At 38.9% G+C, this 12,568-nt stretch overlaps 1 pseudogene across 1 annotated transcript; it reads left to right on the plus strand.

Annotated features, from left to right (window-relative positions):
* The first annotated feature begins 705 nt into the window (after positions 1-705).
* On the plus strand, positions 706-1,501 carry LOC308525585 (protein SET-like; annotated as a pseudogene). Its single transcript has one exon. The product of its transcript is annotated as a protein SET-like (transcript).
* Positions 1,502-12,568: the final 11,067 nt, after the last annotated feature.

Genomic DNA, 12,568 nt, shown 5'->3' on the forward strand with positions numbered 1-12,568 from the left:
CGCAGGCTGACGTTCTATCCACTGAGCCAAACCGGCTATGGCTGAAGAGACTTTCTTGACTTCATTGTTTGCTCTTGCCTCCTTTGTCAAATATTAATTAAGCGTAGTGGTTTGGGTCAATTTCTGGGTTCTCTATTCTATTCCATTAATTGATATGTCTGTTCTTGTGCCAGTACCAGGCAGTTTTGAGAACAGTGGCTTTGTAATACAGCTTGATATCTGGTATTGAGATCTCTCCTACTTTATTCTTCTTTCTCAGGATTGCCACAGCTATTTGGGATCTTTTTTTATTCCAGATGAATTTTTGGAGAGTTTGTTCTAGGTCTTTGAAATATACTGTTGGTATTTTAATGGGGAGTGCATTGAATCTATAGATTACTTTGGGTAGAATGGACATTTTAATGATGTTGATTCTACCAATCCATGAACATGGTATGTTCTCCCATCTGTTTATATCTTCCTTTATCTCTCTATCTCTTTTTTCAACATTCTGTAGTTTTATGAGTAGAGGTCTTTTACCTCCATAGTTAAGTTTATTCCTAGGTATCTTAATTTTTGTGTGTGCAATAGTAAATGGGATTGTTTTTTAACTCTCTCTTTCTGTAAGTTCACTATTGATGTATAGAAATGCCATAGAATAATGCTCAGCGTGCCTTCAAGCCCGGCGACTTCCCAGCATTCAGATCCTCGGACTTTCCTCACAGCATGGCCCCCAAACGTCAGTCCCTCGCTCCCACCTCAAATGAAGAAACCGAAACTGACCCCAGCCCCCAAGCCAGAGAAACAGCCGACCCTTAGGATGTGCCAAAGGGAGAAAAAGAACAGCAAGAAGCAATTGAACATATTGATGAAGTATAAAATGAAATAGACAGACTTAATGAATAAGCCAGCAAGGAGATTTTGAAAGTAGAACAGAAATATAACAACTCTGCCAACCATTTTTTCAGAAGAGGTCAGAATTGATTGCCAAAATCCCACATTTTGGGGTAACAACATTCGTCAACTATCCACAAGTGTCTGCACTGCTTGGGGAAGAGGATGAAGAGGTGCTGCATTATTTGACAAGAGTTGAAGTGACAGAATTTGAAGATATTAAATCAGGTTACAGAATAGATTTTTATTTTGATGAAAATCCTTACTTTGAAAATAAAGTTTGCTCCAAAGAGTTTCATCTGAATGAGAGTGGTGATCCATCTTCAAAGTTCACTGAAATCAAATGGAAATCTGGAAAGGATTTGACGAAACATTCAAGTCAAACACAGAATAACGCCAGCAGGAAGAGACAGCACGAGGAACCAGAAAGCTTCTTTACCTGGTTACTGACCATTCTGATGCAGGTGCAGATGGGTTCAGAGAAGTCATCAAAGATGACATTTGGCCAAATCCATCACAGTACTACTTGGTTCCTGTCATAGATGATGAAGAAGGGGAAGGGGAAGAAGAAGATGATGATGATGATGAGGGGGAAGAAGGAGAGGAAGATGAAGGAGAAGATGTTTAATGAACACTGATGGGTCTCAACCTTTTTAAATTTTTTCCAGTCCCTGGGAGCAAGTTTCAGTCTATTTATTCTTTTTCTTCCGCCGCCCCTTGTGCTCAGTCGCCCTGTTTTTGAGGTCTCTTTTCTCTCCTTAGAACATCGTTACACCATGGTGCTCACCTTCTTTGGGGGGAGGGTGTACCTTGAGCAGAATACAGTGGGAAAAGAATCTTTGCCCCTTTCTGTTCTAAATTCATTTTTATCCCTTCCTGTCTCAAAAAAAAACCTTAATGGAATCAACACCACCGTGCTCTGTGGGAAAAAAGGAAAACCTTAGCTCCCTTAGCTCTGCTGGGAGCTGGAGGTTGCTTGGCCCCTGTGTAGTATTGCAGAGAATTCTAGCTTTTTTTCCTCCTTTCTCTGTATATTGGACTCAGAGATTACACTGTGTCTCTGTAAATATGGACAGTTAGCATTTACTGACACGTATCTGTCTACTTTCTCTTGTTTAAAAAAAGAGAAAAAAACTTTAAAAGGGGGGGTGGTTCAGCAAAGGGGGATTTGAGATGTTTGGGTGGGTTAAGTGGGCATTTTGAAAACATGGCTTCTACTTTGGCATGTTTAATTGGGATGTTAAACAGGCATCATTGCAGTCTAAGATGACACTTTTAAAATAGAATTCTCTTCTAATGATTACTTGAACCCTGCCACTCGATGGGAGAATAAGCAGAACCTGTAGGATCTTATTCAGAATTGACATTTCTCTATTGTAATTTTGTTCCTGTTTATTTTTAAATTTTCTTTTTGTTTCACTGGAAGGGAAAGATAATGCTCAATTTTAAACATTAAAAGTTGGCCCTAACTGGTTTGGCTCAGTGGAAAGAGCATCGGTCTGTGGACTGAAAGCTTCCAGGTTCAATTCCCGTCAAGGGCATATACCTTGGTTGTGGGCACATCCCCAGTAGGAGGTGTGCAGGAGGCAGCTGATTAATGTTTCTTTCTCATCGACATGTCTAACTCTCTATCCTCCCTTTCTCTCTGTAAAAAATCAATAAAATATATTTTTAAAAAGTTTACAGGTTGCTTTGCTACAATAAAACTAAATGTGTACAAAAATGCCATAGATTTCCTGGCATTAATTTTGTATCCTACTACATTGCCAAATTCATTTATTAAGTCTAATAATTTTTTGATGGAGTCTTTAGGGTTTTCTATGTACAGTATCATGCCATCTGCAAATAATGACAATTTTACTTCTGGTTTTCCAATTTGGATGCTATTTACTTCTTCTTCTTGTCTGATCGCTGTGGCTAGCACTTCCGGTAGTATGTTGAACAGGAGTGGTGAAAGTGGGCATCCCTGTCTTGTTCCTGTTCTTAGAGGAAATGGTTTTAGTTTTTGCCCATTGAGTATGATGTTGGCTGTAGGTTTGTCATATAAGGCCTTTATTATGTTGAGGTATGATCCTTCTACTCCCACCTTGCTGAGCATTTTTATCAGAAAAGGGTGTTGGACTTTGTCAAATGCCTTTTTTGCATCAATTGATATGATTATGTGATTTTTTGGTCTCTCAATTTATAAACAAATTGATTATCATGTTTACTGATTTGTGGATATTGTACCAGCCTTGCATCCCTGGAATAAGTCCCACTTGGTCATGGTATATGATCTTTCTAATGTAATGCTAGATCCAATTTGCTAGAATTTTGTTGAGGATTTTAGCATTTATATTCATTAGGGATATTGGCCTGTAATTCTCTTTCTTTGTGGTGTCTTTGTTTGGGTTTGGGATTAGATAATGCTGGCTTCATAGAAAGAGCTTGGAAGTGTGCCGTCCTCTTGAATTTTTTGGAATAGTCTGAGGAGGATTGGTTTTAGTTCTTCTCTGAATGTTCGGTAAAACTTTCCTGTGAAGCCATTTGGTCCAGGGCTTTTGTTTGCTGGAAGCTTTTTGATTACTGTTTTAATATCATCAGTAGTTATAGGCCTATTCAGGTTTTTTTATTCCTCCTTATTGAGTTTTGGAAGCTTGTATTTTTCTAGGAATGTGTCCATTTCATCGAGGTTGTCCTGTTTGTTGGAGTAGAGTTGTTCATAGTATTTTTTCACAATCCTTTGTATATCTGTGCGGTCAGATTTTTGTTTATTTGTGTCCTCTCTTTTTATTTCTTGGTGAACCTGGCTAGAGGTTTATCAATCTTATTTATCCTTTCAAAGAACCAGCTCTTGGTTTCATGGATCTTTTGTATTGTTTTTTGTTTGTTTGTTTGTTTTTTTGGTGTTTGTGTCATTTATTTCTGCTCTGATCTTTATTATCTCCTTCCCTCTGGTTACTGTGGGCTTTTCCTGTTCCTTTCTTTCTAATTCTTTAAGTTGCAAAGTTAGATAATTTATTATGATTTTTTTTTTTGAGGTAGGCCTGTAGAGCTATGAACTTCCCTCTCAAGACTGCTTTGATTGTGTACCATAGATTTTGAATTGTTGTGTTTTCATTGTCATTTGTTTCCAGGATGCTTTTTATTTCTTCTTTGATCTTTTTGATAACCCAATCATTGTTTAATAGCATACTATTTAACCTCCAAGTGTTTGATTTTTTTCATTGTTTTTATTGTAGTTGATTTCTAGTTATATGCCACTGTGATCTGAGAAGATGCTTGTTATGATTTCTATTTTCTTGAATTTGAAGAGACTTTGCCTGTGTCCTAATATGTGGTCTACCTTTGAAAATTTCCTGTTGTGCACTTGAGAAGAATGTATATTTTGTAGTTTTGGGATGAAATGTTCTAAAGATGTCAATTAAGTCCATCTGATTTAGTGAGTCATTTAGGATTGCTGTTTCTTTGCTGATTTTTTTGTTTAGAGTATGTATCCTGTAGTGTTAGTGGGGTATTAAAGTCCCCTACTATGACTGCATTCCTATCAATCTCTCCTTTGATATATTCCAAAACTTGTTTTAAGTATTTGGGTGCTCCTATATTGGGTACATATAAGTTTACCAGAGTTATAGCCTCTTGTTGAATTGCTCCCTTTAGCATTAAAAGAATGTGGTTAACTAAGTTGAAATTCACTATGATAGACCAGTGAAATAGTAAGGAATGTGCATGAACCACTTGAGATACATATAAATCGAGACATAATATCTGTAAGGAGTGTAAAATCACGGAGAATTCACATATAAACAGCTGTGAAATGAGTAGAATAGTGTTAACATTCATAATTCCCACTCAATTAATTGGCATTTTTGAAAAAAGGTGGTATAATCTTTTAGAATTTATTTTTTTTAATTTATTGCTTAAAGTATTACAAAGGGTATTACATATGTGTCCATTTTATCCCCCCGCCCTAGACAGTCCCCTAGCCTCCCCTTTCCCCCAATGTCTTATGTCCACTGGTTATGCTTATATGCATGCATACAAGTCCTTTGGTTGATCTCTTACCCCCCTACCTCCTGCCCCCCAACCCTCCCCGGCCTTCCCGCTGCAGTTTGACAATCTGTTTGAGGCAGCTCTGCCTCTGTATCTATTATTGTTCAAAAGTTTATAATGGCCTCTATTATCCATGAATGAGTGAGATCATGTGGTATTTTTCCTTCATTGACTGGCTTATTTCACTTAGCATAATGCTCTCCAGTTCCATCCATGACGTTGCAAATGGTAAGAGTTCCTTCCTTTTTAGAGCAGCATAGTATTCCATCGTGTAGATGTACCACAGTTTTCTAATCCATTCATCTACTGATGGGCACTTAGGCTGTTTCCAGATCTTAGCTATGGTGAATTGTGCTGCTATGAACATAGGGGTGCATATATCCTTTCTGATTGGTGTTTCTGGTTTCTTGGGATATATTCCTAGAAGTGGGATCACAGGGTCAAATGGGAGTTCCATTTTCAGTTTTTTAAGGAAACTCCATACTGTCTTCCATAGTGGCTGCACCAGTCTGCATTCCCACCAGCAGTGCACAAGTGTTCCTTTTTCTCCACATCCTCTCCAGCACTTGTCGTTTGTTGATTTGTTGATGATAGCCAGTCTGACAGGTGTGAGATGGTACCTCATTGTTGTTTTGATTTGCATCTCTCAGATGATTAGTGACTTTGAGCATGTTTTCATATGTCTCTTGGCTTTCTGAATGTCCTCTTTTGAAAGGTGTCTATTTAGGTCCTTTGCCCATTTTTTGATTGGATTGTTTATCTTCCTTTTGTTGAATTGTATGAGTTCCCTATAAATTTTGGAGATTAGGCCCTTATCAGATATGACATTGGCAAATATGTTTTCCCACACAGTGAGTTTTCTCGTTGTTTTGTTGATGGTTTCTTTTGCTGTGCAGAAGCTTTTTATTTTGATGTAGTCTCATTTGTTCATTTTCTCTTTAGTTTCAAGTGCCCTAGGAGCTGTATCAGTGAAGAAATTGCTTCGGCATATGTCTGAGATTTTGTTGCCTTTTAATTCTTCTAGAATTTTTATGGTTTCCTGTCGTACATTTAAGTCCTTTATCCATTTTGAGTTTATTTTTGTGTATGGTGTAAGTTGGTGGTCTAGTTTCATTTTCTTGCATATATCTGTCCAATTTTCCCAACACCATTTATTGAAGAGACTATCTTGGCTCCATTGTATGTTCTTGCCTCCTTTGTCAAATATTAATTGAGCATATTAGTTCGGGCCGATTTCAGGGCTCTCTATTCTATTCCATTGATCTATATGCCTATTCTTGTGCCAGTACCAGGCAGTTTTGAGAACAGTGGCTTTGTAATACAACTTGATATCTGGTATTGAGATCCCACCTACTTTGGTCTTTTTCAGGATTGCTGTAGCTATTCAGGGTCTTTTTTTTATTCCAGATGAATTTTTGGAGAGTTCGTTCTAGATCTCTGAAGTATGCCATTGGTATTTTAATGGGAAGTGCGTTGAATTTATAGATTGCTTTGGGTAGTATGGACATTTTAATGATGCTGATTCTACCAATCCATGAACACGGTATATTCTTCCATCTGTTTATGTCTTCCTCTATATCTTTTTTCAACGTCCTGTAGTTTTCTGAGTAGAGGTCTTTTACCTCTTTAGTTAAGTTTATTCCTAGGTAGCTTAATTTTTTTGGTGCAATGGTAAACGGGATTGTTTTTATAATCTCTCTTTCTGAAAGTTCACTATTGGTGTATAGAAATGCCTCAGATTTCTTGGGGTTAATTTTGTATCCTGCTACATTGCCAAATTCATGTATTAAGTCTAGTAGCTTTTTGATGGAGTCTCTAGGGTTTTGTATGTATAATATCATGTCGTCTGCAAATAACCAGTTTTACTTCCTCTTTCCCAATTTGGATGCCTTTTATTTCTTCTTCTTGCAGAATTGCAATGGCTAACACTTCCAGTACTATGTTGAACAGGAGTGGTGAGAGGGGGCATCCCTGTCTTGTTCCTGTTCTTAGGGGAAATGGTGTTAGTTTTTGTCCATTGAGTATGATGTTGGCTGTGGGCCTGTCATATATGGCTTTTATTATGTTGAGGTATGATCCTTCTACTCCCACCTTGCTGAGAGCTTTTATCAAAAATGGGTGTTGAATTTTGTGCTTTTTCTGCATCAATTGATATGACCATGTGTTTTTTTTCTTTAAATTTGTTTATGTGATGTATCACGTTTATTGATTTGCGGATATTGTATCATCCTTGCATCCCTGGGATAAATCCTACTTGGTCATGGTGTATGATCTTTCTGATATACTGCTGGATCCGATTTGCTAAGATTTTGTTGAGGATTTTGGCATCTATGTTCATGAGGGATATTGGCCTGTAATTCTCTTTCATTGTGTTGTCTTTACCTGGTTTTGGTATTAGGGTGATGCTGGCTTCATAGAATGAGCTTGGAAGTGTTCCTTCCTCTTGAATTTTTTGTAGTAGTCTGAGGAGGATAGGTTTTAGCTCTTCCTTGAATGTTTGGTAAAACTCCCCTGTGAAGCCGTCTGGTCCTGGGCTTTTGTTTGCTGGAAGCTTTTTGATGACTGCTTCAATTTCTTCCATAGTTATTGGCCTGTTGAGATTTTTAGATTCTTCCTGATTGAGTTTTGGAATGTTGTATTTTTCTAGAAATTTGTCCATTTCCTCCAGGTTGTCTAGTTTGTTGGAGTAGAGCTGTCCACAGTATTTTTTAACAATCATTTGTATTTCTGTGGGGTCTGTTGTTATTTCGCCTCTATCGTTTCTGATTTTGTTCATTTGGGTCCTCTCTCTTTGCTTCTTGGTGAGCCTGGCTAGAGGTTTGTCAATCTTGTTTATCCTTTCAAAGAACCAGCTCTTGGTTTCATTGATTTTCTGTATTTTTTTTTTTTTGGTCTCTATGTCATTTATTTCTGCTCTAATCTTTATTATCTCCTTCCTTCTGCTCACTCTGGGGTTTTCTTGTTGCTCTCTTTCTAATTCTTTGAGTTGTAGAGTTAGCTGATTTACTACCATTTTTTCTTGTTTTTTTGAGATAGGCCTGTAGAGCTATAAACTTCCCTCTCAGGACTGCTTTCATTGTGTCCCATAGGTTTTGGATTGTTGTGTTTTCATTGTCATTAGTTTCCAGGATGTTTCGAATTTCTTCTTTGATTTCATTGGTAACCCAATCAATATTTAATAGCATGCTATTCAGCTTCCAGGTGTTTGAGTATTTTGGGTTGTTTTTATTGTAGTTTATTTCTAATATTATGCCATCATGGTCTGCGAAGACACTTTTTATGCTTTCAATCTTCTTGAATTTGTGGATACTTTGCTTGTGACCCAATATATGGTCTATTTTTGAATATGTCTTATGAGCATTTGAGTAGAATGTATATTCCCTGGCTTTGGGGTGAAGTGTTCTGAAGATGTCTATTAAGTCCATCTGATCTAGTGAGTCATTTAGGATTGCTGTATCTTTGCTGATTGTCTAGAGGGCTTATCCAGTGTTGTCAGTGGTGTATTAAAGTCCCCTACTATGATTGTATTGTTGTCGATCTCTCCTTTGATATCTTCCAGGAGTTTTTTTTATGAATTTGGGTGCTCCTGCATTGGGTGCATATATGTTTACCAGAGTTATATCTTCTTGTTTTATTGATCCCTTTAGTATTATGAAGTGGCCTTCCTTATCTCTTGTTATGGCCTTCACTTTGAGGTCTATTTTGTCCAATATAAGTATTGCTACCCCAGCTTTCTTTTCCTTTCCATTTGCCTGTAAGATATTTTTCCATCCTTTCACTTTCAGTCTGTGTGAGTCCCTTCTAATGAGGTGGGTTTCTTGTTGACAGCAGATGTATGGGTCATGTTTTTTTATCTATTCAGCCACTCGATGTCTTTTGTTTGGAGCATTTAGTCCGTTTACATTTAAAGTTATTATTGAAAGGTACTTGTTTGTAGCCATTTCTGTTTTTGTGTGGCTGTTTTCTTTCTGAGCTTTTTATTTCTTATTTTTATACCAGTCCCTTTAGCATTCCTTGCATTGCTGGCTTGGTGGTGATAAACTCCCTTAGCCTTTTTTTGTCTGTGAAGCTTCTTATTTCCCCTTCAAGTTTGAATGGTAGCCTTGCTGGATAGAGTATTCTTGGATTCAGTCCTTTGCTTTGCATCACTTTGTAAATTTCTGTCCATTCTTTTCTGGCCTGATGTGTTTCTGTTGAGAAATCATTTGACAATCTAATGGGAGATCCCTTGTATGTAACTTTCCGTCTCTCTCTTGCAGCCTGTAAGGTTCTCTCTTTGTCCTGAACGTTTGCCATGGTAATTATGATGTGTCTTGGTGTGGGTCTTTTCGGGTTCACCTTGCTTGGGACTCTCTGGGCTTGTGTGACTTTTTTCTTCCCCACCTCAGGGAAGTTTTCTGATATTATTTCTTCTAATAGGTTTTCTAATCCTTGTTCATCCTTCTGTTGTTCTGGTACCCCTATTATTTGTATGTTGTTTCGTTTCATGTTGTCCCAAAGCTCCCTTAGGCTCTCCTCCTGTCTTTTAATTTTTTTCTCCAATTGCAGTTCAGTTTGGGTGTGTTTTGCTTCCTTGTCTTCTAATTCACTAATTCGGTCCTCCGCTTCTCCTAGTCTACTGTTGATACTTTCAATGGAGTTTTTCATTGCAGCTATATCACTCTTCATTTCTTCTTGGGTCTTACTTAAGTTGTTGATTTTTTCATCTGTTTCTTCTAGCTTCTTGCAGAGGTTGTCGATTTTTTCCTCCATCTGGTTTATGCACTCTAGGACCCTTATTCTGAATTCTTTTTCTGTCATGTTGCATGCCTCTGTATTACTTAGCTGCTTTTCTGGATTGTCCTCCTTCTCTTTCCTTTGGGGGTTTCTTTGTCTACCCATGTTTGATCTCACTGACATATCTAGACGTTGAGTCGTTCAGTGGTTGCTCCCTTGCTGTCAGTGACTCCTTGGTCTGTGGTTGCTCTTCGGGCGGTTGCGGTAGCAGCTGCTCTTCAGTTGGCAGCAGCTCCTCTGGTGGGTGCTGTTCACAGCTGTGGTGGCTCTTCTGGCTGGTGGGACGAGGTTTCATGTACAGCTGCTGTTCCTCAGCAGAGGGTGTGGTGCTCAGTAGGTTGCTGTTGCTTGGATCTTCTGCTTTGAATTAAAGGCACAAAATACAACACAACAATGCACCACGTACCAGGCACTATACACAAATATATTCACGATATTAATAACCCCAAATAAAGGTGACCACCTGAATTAAGAGAATTAGGGGATAAGGAAGAAGGAAGAGAAAAAGATAAAAGAGAAAAAAGAAAAGAAAAGTAGGGACCAAAAAAAGGAGTGCAAAAATGAAATTGGGAAAAAGGAGGGGGGAAAATAAAAGCGAGAAAAGAAAAGAAAAGAAAAAAAATAGAGCGAAAAGAGAGAATGAAGTGGAAGAGGGGAGGAGACTTATTTTATATGAGGAGAATACTCCTATAGAACAGCCATTAATCCCTACAAATTCCAGCAACAGCTCCCTGGAGATGAATGCAAACTAGAAACAACCAATAATATAGCGATGAAAATAGAATGGAGAACACTAATCCCAAAATAAAATAAAGAGAAAATAAAATGGCACTTTAAAAAAAATGGTAAAATGGTAGCAGTAATAATACTGGTTAAAAATAAGAAGGTAGTAATTAAAAGGGTAAAATCAGGTGATGAAAAAAAGAAGAAAGAAAAAAAAAAGAAAAGAAAAAAAAAGGAAAAAAAAAGAAAAAGAAATTGGTTTCGTAGTTAAAAGGTGAAAAAAGAAAAAAAAATTGCAGTAGTGAAGGTCCTTCGGTTCTTCTATTCTTCAGTGTGGCTCGCCTTAGACCTGCCAGGTATTCAGGAGAGTGTTGAGTTTCCCTGCGATACACTGTTCCTCTGTGTTGTAAACCACAGTCCTTATTTTAAAGCAAGCCGCATTTGTTTCCCAGACTGCCTTATTTTGTGTTTAGCAAAGATTCAGTTTGTGGGTCAGCCTCTGGGTGGCAGTGTTCTGGGGTTGGCCTCTGAGGCTATAGGGCCTCTCTGTCCAGTGGAGGTTCACTGCCCAGAGCTGGCTGCGTAATAGTTAGTTACCGGGGCTCTGTTGTTGCTGGGATTGAAAATCCCTCTATAGGCCAGACCCTGTTAACTCCCAGGGACTGATCAGGTTATTTTAATCCTTGATCTCCTACAGGGTGGAATCTGGGTGTGGCTGTGCTCCTTGCCTGGGGGCTGGGGGGAGGAGTCTCACTCTCCGGAGAGAATGTCTGCCCCAGACCTGGGCTCGGGGGTGTCTCAGCACTCAATTCGCTGCCACCTCTCCCGGCCCCCTTTCTCTCCTCAGTCTCTCCCCAGATTCCACTCCTCCGCACACTCTCCCTCTCTTCAGCACAGGTGAGTGTCTGTATCCGAAATGTCCCATGAACAGGATTCAGTAAAAACAAACAAACAAACGCTGGCCACGGAAACGGGAAAGGCTTGGTTTCTGTAAGCTTCTTCTCTTACCGGGACTGCATGGTCTGGTCAGCTCTTCAGGCTGCCCCCTTTAGGTTCAGTCCTCTGTGATCACAGAACCCAGCTCTCAATTCCCCCGGCGGCGCCAGGAATCCCGTGGTTCTCCTTTCCCCTGTCAGGGGCTGTGCCTGTCCCAAGGGACGCGGCTGTCTGCCACGCGGTCTCCCTCCGACTCTCTGGGTTCAGAGGTCTGGCAAACTTTCCTGCCCAAATCCCTGGTTTTTTTTACCTTTCCAGGGGAGTTCTGCTCTTCCCGGCTGCAAACCGTCTCACCAGCTGAGCAATTTCGCCAATTCAGGGTGGATGTTACTAGTTTCAGCTGCTCACTCCATTTGCTCCGGGACACGACCTAGGACGCGTCTGCCTATACCGCCGCCATCTTCGACATCTAGAATTTATGATTATAGATCTCAGAGAACTCTCCAAAAGTCGTTAAAACAATTAGAATTCACAATGATAGACCAGTGAAATAGTAAGGAATGTGTATGAACCATTTGGAATACATGTAAAAAGAGCCTTCATATGTGCAGGGCAATATTAAATCAATGAGAATAAGCATTCCAACAGCTTTTAAATGGTTTGGAGAGTGTTTACATTGTAATTCCACCTGAAGGAGTTAGCTTTTGGGAATAATGTGTTTTACAAATTTCAAAAACTCCTGTTTTTAAAACCAAGAAAACTGTAAAGAAGTGTTTCCAACAGAATTCAGAAGGATAGGTGAGGCAAATGATTAGAAAAGTGATTGAAAACCCTAGCATACATGTCAATAGAGCTTTCACTTGTGTAAGGTCATGTTAAAACATTAGGATTTTGCCTTCAAAATGTTGTTCAATGGGAAGTACAGTGTTTTACATAACTAATTCCTGCTCAATGAGTTGGCATTTTTCAAAGAGTGTGGTGAAAATAACTTGAAATTCACTATAATAAACCAGTGAAATAGTATGAATTTGTATAAACAACTTGGTATACATATAAATAGAGCCTTAATATCTGTCAGAAAGTGTAAAATCAATGAGAATTCACGTTCAAACAGCTGTGTAATGAGTAGTGTTGTAATGTACCCCGCGAATCACAGAAGGACGCCTCAAAAAGTCAAATTAAAGAGTCACATTTATTGCAATCCGGGACTATGAGGGGGCATTCCCAA

Source organism: Myotis nattereri, assembly GCF_964212035.1.
Source record: "Myotis nattereri genome assembly, chromosome: 9".
Classification (NCBI taxonomy): Eukaryota; Metazoa; Chordata; class Mammalia; order Chiroptera; family Vespertilionidae; genus Myotis; species Myotis nattereri.